Here is a 20143-nt window from a genome sequence, read left to right as displayed (position 1 = left end):
TGTTGAAACCTGTATTTATCTTTATAATCTCTCATTGTCTTTTACCATAAAGATGGATAGACATTCTTGCCTTAAGGCTTCTTATCAGGAAGCTTGCACCTTTCAGTACACCCATGATCTGCTAAAGACCTCACATTTACTTATCATAGGCATTATACAAAAATCCAATTCTTCTGACTCAGCTCTTCCACAACCATCTCTCTTTCCAACCTTCTTTCCGGATGTAGATGTCGTCTTATTACGAATAAAATAGAATTTTGAAATTTGAATTCTTATAAATGAGCTCTACCACACGATCTAGAGTAAGAAGAAAGAATGGCAATCCTAAATGTCTGGTAGCCTCCTGCTTATAAGTGTGGTGCATGACACACCCATAAACACGACTCTACTAGACACGGCTTGTAGACTCCCTAGGACAGAACTGCTCTAATACCATTTTTATCACGACCCAAACCGATGACCGCGACAGGTATCCGGTACCTTACTCAACCGAGTACCAACGTAATGTATCATTCTTATTACATCATCATATACACGTGACATACGGGCCTAATAGGCCAACATGATTATTTATAAACTCAAGACATTGGCCGACAAGACCGTCCAATCTTTCACGTACACGACGTATGTCTACAAGCCTATAAGAGTACATAAATATCATAAAGGTCGGGATAGAGTCCCGCCATACCAAACAATATAAGTCTAAATCATACCAGCCAAACAGGCAACTCTGAAGCAAATGGAGCGCACCAACATCTTTCGCTGAGTTGATAGCCTACTTGGAGGCTCTTAACCTGTCTATCGAGATCTGCGGGCATGAAACGCAGCGTCCCCAGGCAAAAGGGACGTCAGTACGAAAAATATTCCGAGTATGTAAGGCACATAAATAAGTACATAATAGACATGTAAGAAATATAGAGTACTTGACTCAACTTGTAAGTCTAAATAACTCTGTAAATTATGAAATACTTTTAGCGTCATGCATATGTATATGAATGTCATGTCGTGCATAGATACATGTCTCATAACATCATCAGCCTCTGAGGGCATCCCATCATATCATATCGGCCACTGTGGGCAAAATCATCCCCATATACCAGCTGATCAGGTGGTGGTGCGTATATAGTGTTATAACCTTTTCCATATGCCATATACATATATATGCGTATATAATGTCGTTTGAATCATATTTCAGCCACTGTGGGCAACAGCATCATTATATACCAGCTGATTAGGTGGTGGTGCGTATATAACGCCATAACATTTCCCATATCTCATATACATATATACGCGTATATAACGCCATTTGAATCATATTTCAGCCACTATGTGAAACATAAGCTATAAGAAATATATATATATTCTTGTCAAGCTTTCATCGTGAAACAGTGCTTGAAGCCTTGAAGTAACTTTCTTGGATTTTAGTAATCCTTATGTCTTTAAGAATGGAGGAAATTTTTAAGTCCTTTAAGACATAGAAGGGTTTCCTTTATTTTCTCAAATGATATATGACTTATTCAAGTCTTTAAGACATAATGGCATATGACTCATGTTTAGAAGACTTGTCCAATTTTTCATACTTTTAATGACTCAAGAGTCATACGTACAATATGTCCCTTGCTGCCACGTTTTGACTTATACTTATCCAAATATTTGGATTAATTAGGTGATGTTCCAATACCCGGTAATTAATTAATTACCTACAAAACTAAAAATTATCCTCACTTACTTAAAATATTACTCATTTTTCACATACTTTATACACCTTACTATTGTGGTCATGTTGTACCATGTATGGTACTAGTCCATAAATACCGAGTATTTTAGCTCGAGCCGTATTTTATCCCAACATGCCAAACTTGAACGAAAATTTATTTTCTTTAACTTGCATCCCCTTTCACCTTTACGAATTTACTTATTACTTGTTTGAAATAGCATAATCCTTATTATCTCCAAATAATCTTTTCCTTGGACTGATGTCAATTACCTTACGACAAATTCCACGTAAAATACTGCAGGATGCAACATCGTCGTAACTTATTACTGCGAAGCGTAACATCACCGTAATGTAATACTGTCGGGTACAACACTATTGTAACTTAATACTGCAGGACGTAACATCAATCGTAATATATTAGTGCAGAGGGTAACACCATCGTAACATATTACTGCAGAGCATAACATCGTCGTAATATAATACTGCAGGACGTAATATTGACGTAATATTGCGGGGCGTAACAAATCGGCTAAACAAAGCAACAATCCTAGGAGCGAAACCTCGAATTGATAAACTAAAATTGTGAACCGGAACCTCGAATCGACACAGGAAAGTTCAAACTCATCAATAATTGGGTTATAAACAACACCAACTGTTGGAATCTTTCCAAATGTGAGACCGATCGATACACAGACAAACGGAAACCCATGCACAAAATTAGTCGTTCCGTCGAGTGGATCAACTATCCAAGTTGGTTCATCAGTCAGCTCAAAATTGCCACAAGCAGTAGTTGTTTCTATGCCAATGAACTTATGGCTTGGGAACCGTTGCTTGAGATGATTAAAAATGAGATCTTCACATGCCTTAACAGTCTCGGTGACTAAATCCACCACGCCTTTGTGCTCCACATTCTTAGTCTGGTGGAATCCTTGGCGAATTACATCTCCAGCTTTCTTAGTTGCTTCAACTGCAACATCAAGAAACTGTTCAAGTAAACCATCTTGAGCCATCTTTGAAATATTTTACTATTAATTGAGAGATGGGAAGAAAAAGTGAGAATATGATGTGAATATGGATGTGGCCGTTTTTTTTTTGTTTTTTTCTAGGTTTCTATTCGTTTCTCAATCAAATTTGAGATGGAGGTTTCAAATGGCTCCAAGATGATTCTGACCATTGGGGTTGGCTGACATTTTCTCCATTTTTTAGGAATTGCGGCTGTCCCTTTTTTTGTGTAGAGGATGGTTGAATTTCTGGCAGCTAAAGCTTGGTGTAGGTCTTTGCCGCTGATGGCTTTTTCTTGGAGTGGGGCGCTGGGTTCAGATTGGGGAGGGGATGTCTTTTTCCTTTTTTGGAATTTGCGGCTGTTATCTTGTCTGGAGAACTTTTTTAATTTGGAAGATGCGGCTGTTCTTGTTGCATGAGGATTTTTGGTATTAGCTAGGTCTAGGTCTAGGTTGTGAAGAACAAGAAGGGTCCTTTTAAAGTGTTACGACTTTATGGGTATTGAGCTTGGATCTATGGGCTAAGGGTAATTGGGCTTGGATTTAGAGAATTGGGTTGGACCATATCTTTTGAGTTTGAATCTAGTCTAGGAAGACCAAATAGTACAATGTATCTATAAAATATAAAAATCACTCTAAATTAAAATAAACTAATATAAAACTAAATCCTAAAAGTGGAACTATTTTTTTTTGTATTTTCAAATGTTATATACTATAAATATAAATATACTAATTGACTTTTAACTAAAGATAAAAAATATTTATTGTAATTTTTATTTTTATGATAAAATAAAATAAAAGAATCAAAACTATTTAAAATAGCGATATTAAACCTAAACTAAATATTTAAATGCTAAAATATGTAAAATCTTAGGGATGGTCAAAAATTACATGTTTACAGCCCCGATCCCAACTCCTTTGATATTGACAACCCCATCAAAATACATTTTCCACACATGGCTGTCGTTCAGAACTACTTCCTCTATTGAGTTGACCTCTTCATCTAGGAAGTATGTTCTCAGTGGCTTGTAATCATCATCAACTCGATTCTCTGCCAAATGATCTGCCAAAGCCTATGCTTTATTGTGGTGCGAGTAACATAGACGATATTGAACTCTATGAGCAGAATTTTCCATTTTGCGAGCCTGCCAGTGAGCATTGGCTTTTGGAAGAAATACTTTAAAGAATTCATTTTAAATATGAAGTAGTGTAGACCAAAAGATAATACCTCAGCTGCTGAGCGACCCAAGTCAAGGCACAACATGTCCTTTCTGAAAGGATATACTTAACTTCATAATTGGTGAACTTCTTATTTAAATAGTTCCTTTTTGCATGTCGCATCATGTTGCCCCAGAATGCATCCAAAGGAATTATCCATCACCGACAGATATAAAAACAAAGGCCTATCAGGTTCATGTAGGACCAGTACTGGGGGTTTTGACATATAATGTTTGATCCTATCAAAAGCTTTTTGGCAATTGTTTATCCAATTGACAGCAGCATCCTTTTTCAGCAACTTAAAGCTGGGTCGCACGTGGTTATGAGCTGAGCAACGAACCTACTGACGTAGTTCAATCTCTCGAGCAAACTCATGACTTCAGTTTTGTTATTCGGGTGTGGCAGATCTCGAATGGACTTTATCTTAGATAGATCTAATTCGATGCCTCTCCAGCTGACTATAAAATCGAGGAGCTTCCCAGATGGAACCTCGAATGCACACTTGGCTAGATTGAGCTTAAGGTCATACCTTCGCAGCCGTTCGAAGAACTTTTTCAAATCGCGCACATGATCATTCTGTGTCTTTGACTTTATGATGATATCATCGATATATACTTCAATCTTTTTGTGTATTATGTCATTATAAATGGTGGTCATAGCCCCCATGTAAGTTGCACCTGCATTCTTCAAACCAAATGGCATGACCCTGTAACAATAGGTACCCCAAGGAGTAGTGAAAGCGGTCTTTTCTACATTATCCTCATCTATTAAAATCTTTTGGTATTTGGCATAGCAATCCACAAAAGATTATATCTCATGCTTACCGCAATTATCTACAAGTATGAGGATGTTTGGTAGAGGAAACTATCCTTTGAACTTGCTTTGTTCAGGTCTCTATAGTCAACATAGACTCTGGTTCACGTCCTTCTTTGGCACAGGCACAACATTTGCCACCCAAGTAGTGTATTGGACGGCTCTGACCATATTAGCGCTCAAATGCTTCATTATTTCCTCTTTAATTTTTTCACTCATGTCTGTTTTAAATTTTTGTTGCTTTTGTTGGACGGGTGGAAATCAGGATACGTGGGACGCTTATGAACCACTAGAACAACACTTAAATCCGGCATATCATCATAAGAACAAGAAAATACATATTTGTACTTAAATAAAAGTTGAATCAAGGCATCTCTAGTTTTTGTTCAGTGTAAATGTTTATCTTTGTTTCTCTAACTTCTTCATGACTTCCGATATTAATCGGCTCAGTTTTATTGAGGTTGGGCTTAGGCTTGTTTTCAAATTGTTCCAATTCTCTTTCAACAGCAGCCTCATCTTCATCATATTCAACCTCTTGATGCACTATTTCGAAATTAGATAGCTTTTTAAGATCTGGGCATGAATTCTGCATGTATGTTATGTTATTAAAGCTGATATTAACAAAGCTGAAATAGAAAAAAATGATAGGAATTAGAAAAAAGGAAAAGATAGAGAACTTAATACGGATATGAACTTCATTTTTATTGAATTTGAAAGGATGGAAGGGTTAATATCAAAACAAAATAATCATATTAAGATGTATGGATTACAACCCTAAAAGTAACTCAAATACAAAAAAGAAGCTGCAAGAGAAATCTACCAAAACTCTTTCCTTGTAGGGAGAGGAGTTGTTTCCCAGTTGTTGAGCATGGTGTCTGGGCCAATTAGTTGCATATTAGCACGACTAGTGCCTTCACTAGCCTGAATCATATTCACTCTAGAAAATATCTTGTTGAGGCCATGGAAAATTTCATCAATGTTTTCATGCACCGAGGAATTTTGACTTTTTTGGAGTCGTGGCTCGACAAAAATGTAGAAAATGTGAGGGATAGATTGCTGCAAGACCCACCCATGATTTTTGAAGTGCTTGTCTCTGTATTCGTCTGCTTGTGTTGGCTTGAAGCCTAAGCCAAAAGTACCCTTATTACTAAAGGGAGAGATGGGTTCTAAAATTCCTTGCAATGATCCTCCCATGACTTTTCCTGGCTCATAACCATGTCTCAGCATAAGTGCAGCCACCATTACAGATGTGGTAGAAAGACGAGGATGCGGAATGGGCTTTCCTTCCTCAATATGGTTCACATCAACCACTTTGAAAGCCTGATAGACAATAGGCTCACACCCTTTCTTGGCCTCAATACATGGGATTAATGGCTCTTTATAAATGGATGACTCATCTTCTCCGTGAACACTAATTTCTTGCATGTCATGTTCGAACTTGAACATCTAATGCAAGGTGGATGGCACATCTCGAGCCATATGGATCCATGGCCTTCCAAGAAGAAAGTTATAAGAAGTCTTCATGTCCACTACTTGGAACACAATTTCAAAATCAACTAGCCCAATTATCATGGTGAGGCTGATCTCCCTAATGGTGTCTCTCGCTGAGCCACCAAAAGCCCGGATGACATTGCTGGGTCGGATTCTATCTTTACTAATCTTTATGCTTTGCAAGGTGGAGAGAGAGCATAAATCTATGCTCAAGCCTCCATCAACCATGACTCGCTTTATATAGTGCCCCTCATATTTGACAGTTAGTGTAAAGCCCTATTGTGCCTGGATCCTTCTTCAGGGAGTTCATCATCAGTAAAAGTGATTTTGTTCACCTAAAAAAATATGTTGGTCACCTTCTCTAACTGATTCACTGTGGTTTTTTATGAGACATGTGCCTCATTCAGGATCTTTATTAGTACACCAGCATGCTTTTCTGAATGTATGAGCAAAGATAGCAGAGAAATTTGAGCGGGAATCTTTCTCAACTGATCAATTATTGAGTAATCTTGAACTTTCATCATTTTCAAAAACTCTTCTGCCTCTTCTTCAGTGACTGGCTTCTTTATTGGCATTTGGCCTTCTCTGATTTGTTTGGCCTTCCTAAACTCTTCTAGAGAGTAACACCTCCCCGATCAAGTCAAACTTCATGTTTTCCCCGCTTGTTCTATGATTTCCTTGCCTTTGTAGGTCACTACAGTTTTGTTGTAGTTCCAAGGAATGGTTTTTGTGTTTGTCACATGGGGTTTCACGGCGGGTTTTATTATGATCGGCTCTGTTATACCTTTTGTACCACCTTGATTCTGCCTCATGATGGGGTGACCTATCAGGACATACAACCTTGGGCTTGGAACACTGGAGCAGACTTTCAACCTTGAGATTTTTGGAACAAATAAAGTTGCCTTCTCTGAGCTCTGGGCGTCTTTCACAATCAACGACACATCTCGATTTGGACTTACTTCCAGTCTTGTTCCTTCTTGAATCGTTCCCACTATCATTTCTGCTCAACCAACCGGCTTGCATTCTTCATCTCGGCCAATCATTCCCATAAAATCAACATTGTTGTGTGCTAGCAACGAGTTTTTTGTAACATTAGGAGTGTCTTCGCCATTTGTTACCACAATCAACTTTTCAACAATGAGTCTTTCTATACCTCTTTTCAGAGTCCAACAATCATCGGTTCTATGCGTCAGGGCATCTGAATGATATTCACATCTAGTATTTTCTTGAAATCCATATGAATCGGGATGCATATGGTGGGGAGCGATGGGTCCAATCATACCCATTTGCTTCAACTTCTGGAATAAACTAGAGTATGATTTAGCCAATGGAGTGAATTTTTCCTCCGGCCTCTACTCTAGACCATAATCTTGCCTAGGACGAGCATTATAGGGTTCCCAGAAATTTTGCAGCTGAGGTCGGGGGATCCTTGGAACTGGTGCCCGTACCTGTTGATTGGGAGGACGAGTATAAGACTAGCATTAAACAATGTATATTGTGGTGGGCCTATAGGGTATTGAGGACTTGGCGGGGGATAACAATGTTGAGTGTAGCTGGATTGACCCTACTGAACTTGCACATAAGGTTGTGATACCCCTCTTTGAACTTCCTTGGATCTCGAAGTCATCATGAACCCTTCATCTCTCCTCTTTCTATTTGCCAAACTTCCCGGCCCATTTTGGATTATTTGGGGGTGGCTTTGAGAGCTGCTTGACTTACAATTCTACCCGTTTTGAGGCCATTTTCGACCATCTCTCCTATTTTGATCGCTTCTGCAAAAGGTCTACCTATTACGGACATCACGTTCTGAAAGTAATCAGGCTCTTGAGCCTCTAGAAAAACAGTGATCAACTCATGATTATACATGGGTGGTTAACTATAGCCACTTTCTCCCTCCACATGATGGCATACTCCCTAAGGATTTTAGTCAGTTTTTTCTTCATATTTGATAGTGAATTGTGATCTGTCGCAATATCAATATTGTACTAAAATTGTTTGAGGAAGGCCTAGGCCATGTCGTCCCAAACATGTCAGTGGGAGATATCATGGTCAATGAACCATTCAGAGACTACTTCCACCAGACTCTCGCCAAAATAAGTCATCAGCAATTCTTCTTTTTCTCCTGCACCCCTTAGCGGGTTGCAATACCTTTTCAAGTGGATAATAGGGTCGTCGTATCCATCATATTTCTCAAATTTTGGGGTCTTGAACCCTAGTGGTAAATGGATGTGAGGGAACATGCATAGATTACTAAATGAAACACTTTTGTGACCACCTAGTCCTTGTATGTTCTTTATGTTATGCTCGAGACTTTTCATTTTTCTGGCCATCTCATCTGGCTCACCCGTCATGGTAGCCTTTTCAGTTTCCACTGGTGACTAGTACTAAGGAATCAGATTGTATGGTGTCGAAACCCTGAAAGTCATATTTAGGGAGTAGTATTGGCCATCATAAGCATGAGATGGTGTATCATTATTTGGACTCGTCACAGGAGGTGGTGGCGGGATTGCATATACCGGTGTACCAGACATAATAAGGGGGTGTTCCTGACCGGTGCGGCTGGAGGTAGCATATAAGAGGTACCAGGGGCAACATCGAAGCTATAATTTGGCACATACCCAGGTGCTAGAATATGATTGCTTGTTGCATAGAGCGGTGGTTGAGTAGCCAGGGGTATGGTGGAAGTTCTCTTTGATGGACCCTAAGGCGGAGGTTGACCAGAGACCCCAAGCCCGATACACATCAGACAATTGTAGTTTCAATTTTCTTATTTCCTCTGACTCTTGCTCAAGTGACTGACCCTAGGGGTTGTCACTGACCAACTCAATTTCATTATTAGTCATTGCTACCTTTCCCTTAGATCTGGTAAAGTAATGATGTGTTGCCACTTTCACCACAAACCAACCAGCTTAAGCTTACTATATAAGAGGCAACAAACGTGTTAGTGTTAAGTATTTTACAGATATGAATTACATGTAATATGTCATGTTCTTAATACTATCACTGCCTCTAACATCCTTTTAGAATGCTTCATGTTTCATTCTGGCTTATAAGTTTGCCGCTTATTGATGCTCTTATCTTTTCAACTCTTTTTTTCTTTTCGCTTTTCTTTACACCTCGCCTTATTTTAATCCCTCATTTTAGATTCGTTGAAGAGTATTTTGATCGAACCTTTTGGGGGTTGCTTACATATCATGTCGTCGTATGAATCAGATCATTACGTAGTTCAGGGACATGGCCCATTTCTTATTATTATTTATATTTACAAAAATAATTTTTTTGGTTTATTTTTGAATTGTTCTAAAATAAATTTTTTTATTGATTTCCATTTTTTATGTCACATAAAGATAAACATTTAAATGAGACCGGACGCGACTCAAACAAACTTTTTAAGATAAAAGGCAAAAAAACAAGACTCAAAACACCAAAAAGGCTCTTACAGACTTAAAGACAATAAAGGAACAATCAAAGTGGACTGCCAGCTAAAAGAAGATTCAAATCTCAATAGGAGAATCCACCAGCATCACTATAGTTATGGCGTTTATTCCTGTGGCTAACCCCCCAACATCGCGGTATATCCTCTCTAAGTCTGCAAATATGTGACGGGCGACGTTCAATGATACTTCTGCAAACTGCTCAGGTGTCATCCCTTGGAAACTCCTACAAGATCGGGAGGTATATGTGGCTACCTCGAGGATCTATCCCTTAATTTGCTCCTGAGCCAAATTCAACTCTTGATTTTGTTTACCACGAGTTTCGGCTGGGTCTGACGCATCATGTTCTCGCTCCAAGGCCATATCTCTTTGTCATCGAACTTCTAGTGACTCCCCCTCTAACCGATCGATCACCTTTTGGTAGTGATGTCTTCTATTTCAAACTCGGCTATCTGGAGATCCTTACTTGACTCAACTCCTTCTATCTGATCCCTTAAACCTTGGATTAATGGAGCAAAACTTCTACACCCATGATCATGGACCAACTTGAACTGAGCTTCTCTTTTTTCTTCTTGTTAATCGGTAGTGATCATTTTTTGTCTAATTTGAGCTTCGAGAGCTTGCCTCTCTTGTGCCCACAGAGCCTTTTCTCGCTCGAAATTAGCATGTTGTATGTCTATGGCTATCTCCAGAATGTCTTTATCTTCTTGTAAAATGTTAATATGGGATTGATACTCTTGTTCCACTTCCTTTCCGGTTTCTCTAACTCTGGCCTCAATCTCCTCCTCCCAATCAAATCTATTTCGTATGGATCTTTCCGGCCTTTGCTCCGGGATAGCCTGATTATGAAACCACTTAAGGTCCATAAGGCTTACCTCCCCAAGCTCACGATTAGCTGCCATCTCGTCCAAGTCGGAAAATTGACTACCGAACCAAACCTTTTTTGCATATAACTCCCTTGGAAGTTCCTCTCACTTGAATTCCCACACAAATAGATGTATATCCGCAACCTGGGGCCTCTTTGCTCTCCCTAACTGGCTCATGACATATAGGGACACGTAGGGCTGAAAACCTATAATGTCAGTGAGTATAAGGAATGGGTGATACATCGACATATGCATGACCCTAGCAGAAGGGAACCAATAATAGTTCCAAGTGATTCTTTCAACAGTCAATAAACCAAGTAATGTCCGCCAGGCCTTCACCCCCTTTGGAAGATTACAACTCGTAGCCCTGTCTGGTGACATCTATAACGACCCGGCCAGTTGCTTTCAGAATCAAAATCTCGTTTGGTGGAATAAGGTCTTGAACAACTTCATATTATGTGTTATGACTTACATGTGTGGTCGAGTTCAATTACCGGATGATTCAGAGTCAATTTGGAAGAAGGATTCTAGTTTTGGAAGCTTAAGCGGTAAGAGTTGACTGGAATTTGACTTTTGTGTAAACGACTCCGGAATGGGGTTTGGATGGTTTCGACAGCTTCGTATGGTGATTTTTGACTTGGCGTGCATCCGTATTTGGAGGTCTGTAGGTTAGTTTAAAGCATTTCAGCGAAAGCTGGAAAAGTTGAAGTTTTGGAAGGTTGAGAGGTTTGACTAAGAGTTTAATTTGGTGATATCAGGGTCGGAATGCAGTTCCGAGAGGTGAAATAGCTCTGTTATGTCATTTGGGACTTGCCTGCAAATGACATCATTCCGGGTTGTTTTGATATGTTTCGGCATGGGTTTTAGAAGTTGGAAGATTTGAAAGTTCATGAGTTCGATTCATAGTGTGATTCGTAGTTTTGACGTTGTTTGATGTGATTTGAGGACTCGAGCGAGTCCGTGTGAGGTTATGGAACTTGTTGGTGTGTTTAGACGGGGCCACGGGTGTGTTTCAGATGGACTACGGACCATTTTCTTCTATTTTTGGACCGCTGATCTGCTGGTGTCTGGTGTTCTTTATCGCATTCGCGATGAAGCAATCGCATTTGCATAGTGTTATTGGAGGTAGGGAGCATATTTCCCTTCGCGTTCGCGAAAAGAGGCTCCCGTTCGTGAAGGAAGGCTCACATTCACGAAGGTTGGAAGATCTTTGCCTTCATGTTCGCGCTCACAGATCCGCGGTCGCGTAGAGGTAAGGCGAATTTTGGGGCATCATGCAATTTTCTCATTGTGTTCGCAAGTGCACAGATGCGTTCGTGTAGAGTCTGGGTTCTTGTTCACTGTGTTCGCGGGCATGGTGTTGCATTCGCATAGCACGATTTGGGAAGCCTTCATTTTTCTTCTTCGAGATCGCGAGTGATGTTGCGCGATCGCGATGCACTAATCACTGAGCAGAATATATAGTACTCTATTCCGAGGGTTAGCCATTTTAAACACTTTTGGAGTTCTAGAGCTCGATTTTGAGTGATTCTTTGTGGGTTTTTCAAGCAAATCAATTGGGTAAGTATTCTTCGCCTAGAATTTATTATATTTCATGATTTTATCTTTACTTTTATGATTAAATTAGTGTTTTGAGTTGAGGAAAAATTGAGATTTTGAAGAAAACTTTCAAAAATATAAAATCATGATTTGAGGGACGAATTGGTATTGGAATTTGATAATTTTGGTATGGTTGAACTCGTATCGGAATGGTTGTTCGGGTTTTGTAAAATTTGTCTGGTTCTGAGGTGCGGACTCGGGGGTCGACTTTTGGGTTGATTTTTAGTTTTTGATAAAGATTGAAGCTTTATTATCTGGAATAGTTTCTTATGAGTTTTATTTATGCTTTAAAGTTATTTTTGGGTAGATTTGAGCTGTCCAGAGGTTAGTTTACTCGAGAAGTTCATTTTAGAGTAACGGTCTATCTTCTTTGAGGTAAGTATCTTACTTAACTTCGTGTGGGGGAACTACCCCGTAGGATTTGAGTCTTCTATGTTAATTGTATCATGTAAAGTCCGTGTACGCGAGGTGACGAGTTCGTGCTCAGGATTATTTGTGAAAAGTTGACCTTTTAAGGTTCTTAGGTTCTTATGTTCAATAAATATGAAGTTGTTTTGTTATGTTAAGTCCTTCATTTACTAGTTTCACCCCTACGTGTCTTAATTGTAATTAATTACTTCATTCTCCGCTCGTATTGCCTATTTGACTCTTATGTGCCTTAACTAAAGATGTTACCTCTTCTAATGCCATGCTAATCTTCCCAAATTGCTTATCATTAATTGAAATTATTATCATCTCTTCTGTAATTGTCTATCCTTAATTGAGGTTATGATTATCTTTTTCGTTGCCTCATCCTTAATTGGAATTATTAATTCTTGTTATCTCCCTTGTTGTCAAATTGTATTTGTGTGGGATCATTTGCTATGTATTATTTCTCCCTTGTTGAGCTATTCTTATTGTGACTAGTAATCTCTATTGTGTTTATTCCTTGTGAGCTCATTCTACTGTTTCTCCGTGTTGTAAAGCTCTTGGGTTGATTTACTTGTCGTATTCTCATGTATTGTTGTGGTTGTTACTGTGGTACTTAGTTTGTTGAGCCGAGGGCTATGTGCGATTGTGGTATTGAGACTGTTTAGTGGAAATGTTGTGGAATATAGGCACATATTGTGAAGGCCATTCTATTGTGTTGTTGTTTCGTTGGCACGTGATGTTGTTGGGATATTTTGTTCGGGTGTTTGTCCGAGGTTTCTGCCGTACTATTGTTATTGTTGATTATGCACATGCGCGTGACAAGGCAGGATATCTCTGTGTATTTGCGCATGTGGCGAGACAAGGTAGGAATGTTATTATGCATGTGCGGCGAGATGAGGCGGGCATTTACTTTATTATTGCGCATGTGGCGAGACAAGGTGGGCTATGTCGGGGATTGTTTGTAATGACTTGTGATGGCCTAGGGGCATTGTTGTTGTTGATATTTTGTAGTGGCGTACTTACCTTGTGCGCATTATACCGTGTACATTTCGTGGTGATCATTTCTTATGTGTCACACATTATTTCTATTCTTATTAGTTGGCCTGAACTATGATAGAATATTGGCACAAGCATACACGTAGTTAATCACCCCTAACGGTTTAAGAAGATGGATCCTGATATTATTGATTATTTCTACACACCCTTGTCTACTTGCCTTCTATGTGAGAATGGCTCTATTGGCACGTGAGTCATCCGTGTGATTATAAATTTGTAATGAGGGCACAGGATGCCAAGTGTTTAGGGTTCAGGAATTGGGACCCGTGAATTGTGAATATTTTGATGTTCGGTACCTCGTGGAGATTATTGGCTAAAAACCTGGTGTGAAAGTTGTCATTCTTGTTGAGTTGCTACTTGCCTTTCCTTTATTTGTGTTCACCAAATTCTGTGTTCAGTTTACTCTACTGTATCATTATTTGTGGTGTTCTGCTGCTAATTGTTGCTTCCCTTTACTTACTGCAATTACCATGTTATTGTTGTCATTACTGTAGTCTTTATAGAGATATCGTACTTTGTAGGTTCTACACTTACACTTGTCCAGGTTATCTAGTCCAATAGGTGTCTTGACTGTCCCTCGTTACTACTCTACCCTTGTTACTACTCTACTGAGATTAGTATTGATACTTACCGGGTACCGCTGTGGTGTACTCATACTACGCTTCTGGACAATTTTTATGCAGATCCAGGTAATTCGAAGTTAGTCGATCATTAGCTAACTGTGTGGATTTTTGCTGTGGAGACTCAAGATAGACCTAATGTTGTGTTCGCGGGCTTCAGAGTCACCTTCTGATGTTGTTTTTACACTGTTCATCCTTATTTTGAACCAGTTGTATTTATAGGTTTCTAGCAAACTCTGTAGAGCTTATAACTTGTACTATTGGTTTTGGAATTATAAACTTTGTTTCGAGATTTCCTCTTCGCACTTGTCAATCGTTATTTATTATTGCTATTATTTCAGTAAATGTTAGACTTACCTAGTCCCTAAGACTAGGTGCCATAACGACCTCCTACGGAGGGAGATTTGGGTTGTGACAACATTCAATGTTATTCAGCCAATAATGGCTGAAACTTACTACTATTTAATGATGATAAAGGTGCTCTATGAACCACATCTGCATTAGAATGTTGCATCGCTCGAAGTAATTTTCACCTTCTTGGCAGCATGTCAAAGCTCGAAAAATATCTCCCAGAATCATAGGAAGAATGGTATGATCCTCGCTGCTTTAGAAAAATAAGACTACCGCAGCCAATCGAATTCTGATACGCCCACCACGCTCTGGAAAGACCATGATCCCCATAAATGATATCATAAATGCGAAGATTCTCAACTCCCTCCAGGCGTTGTAACTCAATTAGTTGATGAATTTTGTGCCCAAGAAGCTCTCAAACCCTTTCTCGTTCCCCAATCTGTCATAGAAATATTCCAACGAAACCCACCCTTCGTTGAAGCAACCCATTGGAATTCGACGGTGGCGTAACTTCTTCAAAGAGTTATTCACACAAACTTTTCTTAAAGCCGCAGTCTTTTTCCCATGAAGGTTTCCCTCCAATCCGGTAAACCCACTTAATTCTTCCAATGAGGCATCATTTCACAATCTTTGAACTTGAAGACATTGTTCACAGGGTCCCAAAAACCCACTAGGGCCTCGATTAAAATCTGTGTTAGGCTTAATTCCCATGATGTTTGTGAGGAACTTGAGGTGCTTAAATACTTGATTATGTTCCCATGTAGCGAAACTAGCCCACCCGTTACAGAGACTACTCGAGATCTTATCTCTGATCAATAACATAGGAGGTGTCTCGTCCCTTACCATTTTCTGATTGCTTCTTTGTGGAGAATTCATGGTGAATCTAAGAATAAGATAACAAGGGGTCAAGACTTACCTAAACTATATGCAATTTCTGATTATTTTTTTAAGTGTCAATTTAGGACTCGATCTATAATTATTACTTTTTGAAATTACTGAACACAAAAGGTGAAATGATAAAAGTAGGAAAAATGGCTATTATTACAAAAACGATCCTTTTATACTTCCACGGAAGGCTTAAAGGATGTCTTGGCAAAAAAGGCCAAACATAGGAACAAAATAATAAAAAGCAGACAAAATAAATAAAATGACAATTTTTTAAGAAAACGGCCCTTTGGTACTTCCGAGAGAGATTTAAAGGTTGTCTCGGCAAATGTGACCAGATAAAACTAGATAAAATAGCCATTTTTATGAAAATATCCCTTCAGTACTTCCATAAAAGGTTTAAAGGTTATTTTTGGAAAATATGGCCGGGCATAAGAGCTAATGGTAAAAAGCAAAAAAAAATAGACAAAAAAAAACTATTTTTAAAAAAACGGCCCTTCAACACTTCTGAGTAAGATTTAAGGTTTTTCTTGGTAAAAACGACCGTATAGAAAGGCAACACAGTAAAAAGTAGACAACAACAGACAAAATTGTCATTTTTAAAAAAAATAGCCTTCCAGCACTTCCGTGGAAGGTTTAAGGTTGTCTTGGCAAAAATGATCGGACATAAAGGCAAAACAGTAAAAGTTGACTAAAACAGCAATATTTTTTTTCAAATTTTATGCACATGCGTAATTTTATGATTCCTTTTTTTTTTTTGAAAAATGTGGGCCGAACCCATTGGAGTTGCTTATGTACCTCAAGGGATAGTGAGAATCCGACACGCGCAGTTCGATAAAATCACCATGTTTTGTCTTTTTTAATTTTATGAAAATTAATCTTTAATACCATACATACTAGACTACATTGTTGTTGTTTTTTTTAAAAGAAGTACATACATTCGTACAAAAATCGGGAGCATGTTCTTTATTTCTTACTGCTTATTCAACTGATCTACCCTAATGTCGGTCAACATGCAAGCCTCCCAAATAATGTAACAGTTAGCGCATAATATGAGCATAATGGTCTTAATAAGGTACCTGTCTTAAATAGTACCCGAATCATGTGTCGGGCCCTGCTAAGTCAAATGCACATGATGCAAATAAAGCGAACCTACTATGGATATCCGGCATAAGGTTTGTTCTTCCAGGTTTAAATCCTGATGGAGAAGGTATCTAGATTGGCTTACTCGGGCAGACAACTCGAGCCGAGGAGGGTCAGCGTACCCGTAGCATTACTTTACGGCTTAGTTGGTGGTGCTCCCCACCTAAAATATGTGTGACTAAAATCCTTCACCGGGTGGAAAGCACCTCGGCTATCTCAAAGAAAGCGGGCTATGTCAATCAAATGACCATTTTAATTTCAAGAAAACTTAAAGGGGGTGCATGAGAAGACAGTTTATAATGTACAGTTTAACAATATCAAAGCGGTAAAAAGCAAACAAGTAGCACATTAGGCCCAAATAAATTATATTATATATAAAATCAATAAAGCCAAATAGAAGTCAACATGTACAAGTTCGAATTCTTATTAGGTCCGTAGTAGAGTCGCCAGAGTTATCACACCCCCTTTTTACCCTAAAAGATATATGTATGGACTGTGGGTTAAGGAGTTTAAGTGACAAACTTGAGTAGGAATTATTTAATTTATAGAGTGGCCACTTGGAGTTGATTTTTTCGGTCTTCCAAGTCTCTTTTTATTTGAATAAGGTTTGAATCTATTATTATTGGTCTACAAAAATAAAGTCTGGATAATGAATTTTATTGACCGGGGAGAAGGTTTAAGGCATTCCCCGAGTCATGTGGCTCTAACACGGTCGCTTATTAACTACAACTTGGCTTGAATTAATTTTGGACAAACTTTGATTATTGATTTTCATGTTTTATCTATCCACTTTTATTTCTTGATTATTAGAAATATTAAAGAATATTTTGAATAATAAGATATCATAACCACACTAGCAAGAGAATGCGTGATCGAGACGAAATTTATTAATTTTGTTATAACAGCGCTAGGCAAGCGAATCCACAGTCATGACAAAGGGTTATTAGCATGTTATTACTTTTGAAAAAAATTTACTACATTTGTGCTTTGAGAAAATTAATTTTGAAAATTATAACATGTTACTACCGCGCTACGCAAGCGAATCCGCGGTTATGGCAAAAGGAATAAAAATAAATTAAAGTTATTGGATATGATATGAAATTAATGAATTAATTGAATGTTAAATATCATGCTACGCAAGCGAATCTGTGAAGTTAAAGTGCGTCTAATAGTTGTCTAGCGTTTAAATTAATTATTAGGCGAAATACATAAAGCGATCATTTAAGTTGTCCCTAACAATCAACTAAACACCTCAATTGAGCCCATTTTAGACACTTCTGTGAGCACGTGATTTTTGCTCTATATGAAATACTCCTATAAAAATCCCAAGAAAATAGATTTTGTTAATTATTTACCATTTTAGGAATTTTGTAGAATTTTATTTAATTGTTTGCATTTTGTGTGCATGTTTAATTTTTAGTTAATTCATGAAAAATACAAAAATACGATGCATTTGCATTTAGAATTTAATTGTACATTTTGTAGATCAATTAGTAAATTAGTTTGTTTTACAAAAATGGAAAAAACACAAAAAATAACTTATTTTTGCATTTTTTAATTTTTGAGTTTCGAATTTTGGTAGTTTTTCTTTTAATTTGGTATTTAATTAGTTTTGGTAATTATGATTTAGAGTTAATTAATTTATATTGGTAGGATAATTTGGTTTAGGGATTAATTTAGGTTTTATTTTAATTTTGAAAAGGAAAAGAATGTTTTGAAAAAAAAAGGAAAAAGACTGAGAGAAGGTCTGGTTTGGGCCATTTTAGTTAAAAATCACCAGGCCCAATTGAATTCCCCATTACCCCTTCAAATACCCATTCAAAACCGGCCCAATTTCTGCCCCAACCTAGTCCGCCTCACTCAGAACCAAACGACCCCATTTTGATCGCCTTAAATTTGAGCCATCGATCTCCCCTTGATCGAACGGCTCAGAACTGAGTCCCCTCTGATATATAACTGTCCAAACGCCCTGTAACCCCCCCCCCCATCTCATCTCTCTCAACCTACCTTCTTCAGGGACCCAAAACAGAAAACCCTAGCGCCGCCTTGGTTCTCCACTGCCTTGGGCTGGTGGTGCCACCTCCAAACCACCTAAAATCCATACCCCAAAACCCTCGTGGCTTCCTCATACCAAATCCGACACCCCTTTCCTTCGAATCATCACAGAACTTGTCGAATTCTAAATCAAAGACCGGAACCCTAAAATCTCAAAACCCAAATCAGTGAAGTTTAACGAAGGTTTAAGGCCGAAATCGGCTTTATTCGTGTGTTTTCGCTTGAGAACACATGATTAAAGCCTATTTCGTTCAAATCAGAGTTTCTTTTGAAAACTTTCAAGCTGTTTTCCACTTGGTTTAGGTATTCTTCAGTCCTTATCCTCTCTTTCATTTTTCTTCTGTTCTTTATTTTGTTTGTTTTAAGTGCTAGTCTCCATCTCCTCTTACCTCGTCTTTTCTGTTTTGTTCTCGTTTTAAATTAGTTTTAAAATCGAGTTTGTTCATGCATGTCGTTTTAATTTCTTTGTTTTTTTGTATTATTCCATTTTTTCTGGTTTTCAAAGGGAAGAGATCCGATTTTTCTCTTGGGCAATTCTGCCTAGCCAATTGATTCTACATGGGTTCTGGAACCAGAAGCCTATGAAGAGATTCAATCTAGTCCTACAAGCTTAGGATTTTTGATTTAAACCATTGGGTCCATTTGACTGTTGACCCATTTAGATTTCTGGGGTAATTAACAGGACTAAAGGGGTAGTTTAAGAATTGTAGGTGAAAGGAATCTCAGTAACTGAATTAGGAAGCTGCTAGGAAGGTGTCATTGGAACCTAAGTGAAAGTCGGATTTTTACACTAAGGGTATGGGAGCAAAAATAAAAATAGAAAAAGGTTTAAAATGCAAAGATGATTTCAGCATTGCTGCCCTAAAACCTTGCCTATAAAGGCATCTTTACTTCACTAGCAAGGCAGAGGGGAGAGAGATTAAAAACACTAAAAAGCTGAAACGACTAAATTCTTTGAGAAATGTTCTGGATTCCTTGCACCATTTGTTTGAAAACGCTCAAATTCTTCTTAATTTGAGTCTTCTAATTTCGTTTGGTTAGTTAAAGCTTCTGAAAATGTCAAAGTCTTGCACTTTGGTTATAATGGCTTGAGCTCGGGTTCTTTAAAGTTTGGTTTTTGAGCTGTGCCGCTGGGTTTACTGTTGCATTGTTGAGATCTGAATTGACTTCAGTTGATGCTTGTCTACTGATTCCTTACTTTTTTTTCGCTTTGCCCTTATTCCCAGGTACATGTTTTCTAAATTCTACCTCATATGAAGCTTTGGTTTGAAGTATGAAATGAAACCTGGAAGTTTAAAGCATGTCTTCAGCATGTTCAGATTCATTAGTCTAGCTTCATTTCTCCTGAATTACATGATTCTGAGTTTATTCGACGCGTTGTATCTTGCTGGTTGTTTGTAAGACTCTTTTAGGAGCTATACTTGGTTTGTATCTGGTAGGAAGCCATTTTTATCAAATATCTTATAGTTATATGTTAGTTTGT

General features: G+C 38.2%; 1 pseudogene; it reads right to left on the bottom strand.

The window, feature by feature from the left end:
* Positions 1 to 2089: 2089 nt before the first annotated feature.
* Positions 2090 to 2727, bottom strand: LOC138879530 (inositol monophosphatase 3 pseudogene; annotated as a pseudogene).
* Positions 2728 to 20143: the final 17416 nt, after the last annotated feature.

The sequence above is a fragment of the Nicotiana sylvestris genome, chromosome 10, assembly GCF_000393655.2.
Source record: "Nicotiana sylvestris chromosome 10, ASM39365v2, whole genome shotgun sequence".
Lineage (NCBI taxonomy): Eukaryota > Viridiplantae > Streptophyta > Magnoliopsida > Solanales > Solanaceae > Nicotiana > Nicotiana sylvestris.
Note: the sequence above shows the minus strand (reverse complement) of the source record. Positions and strands in the feature narration are given on the sequence as shown.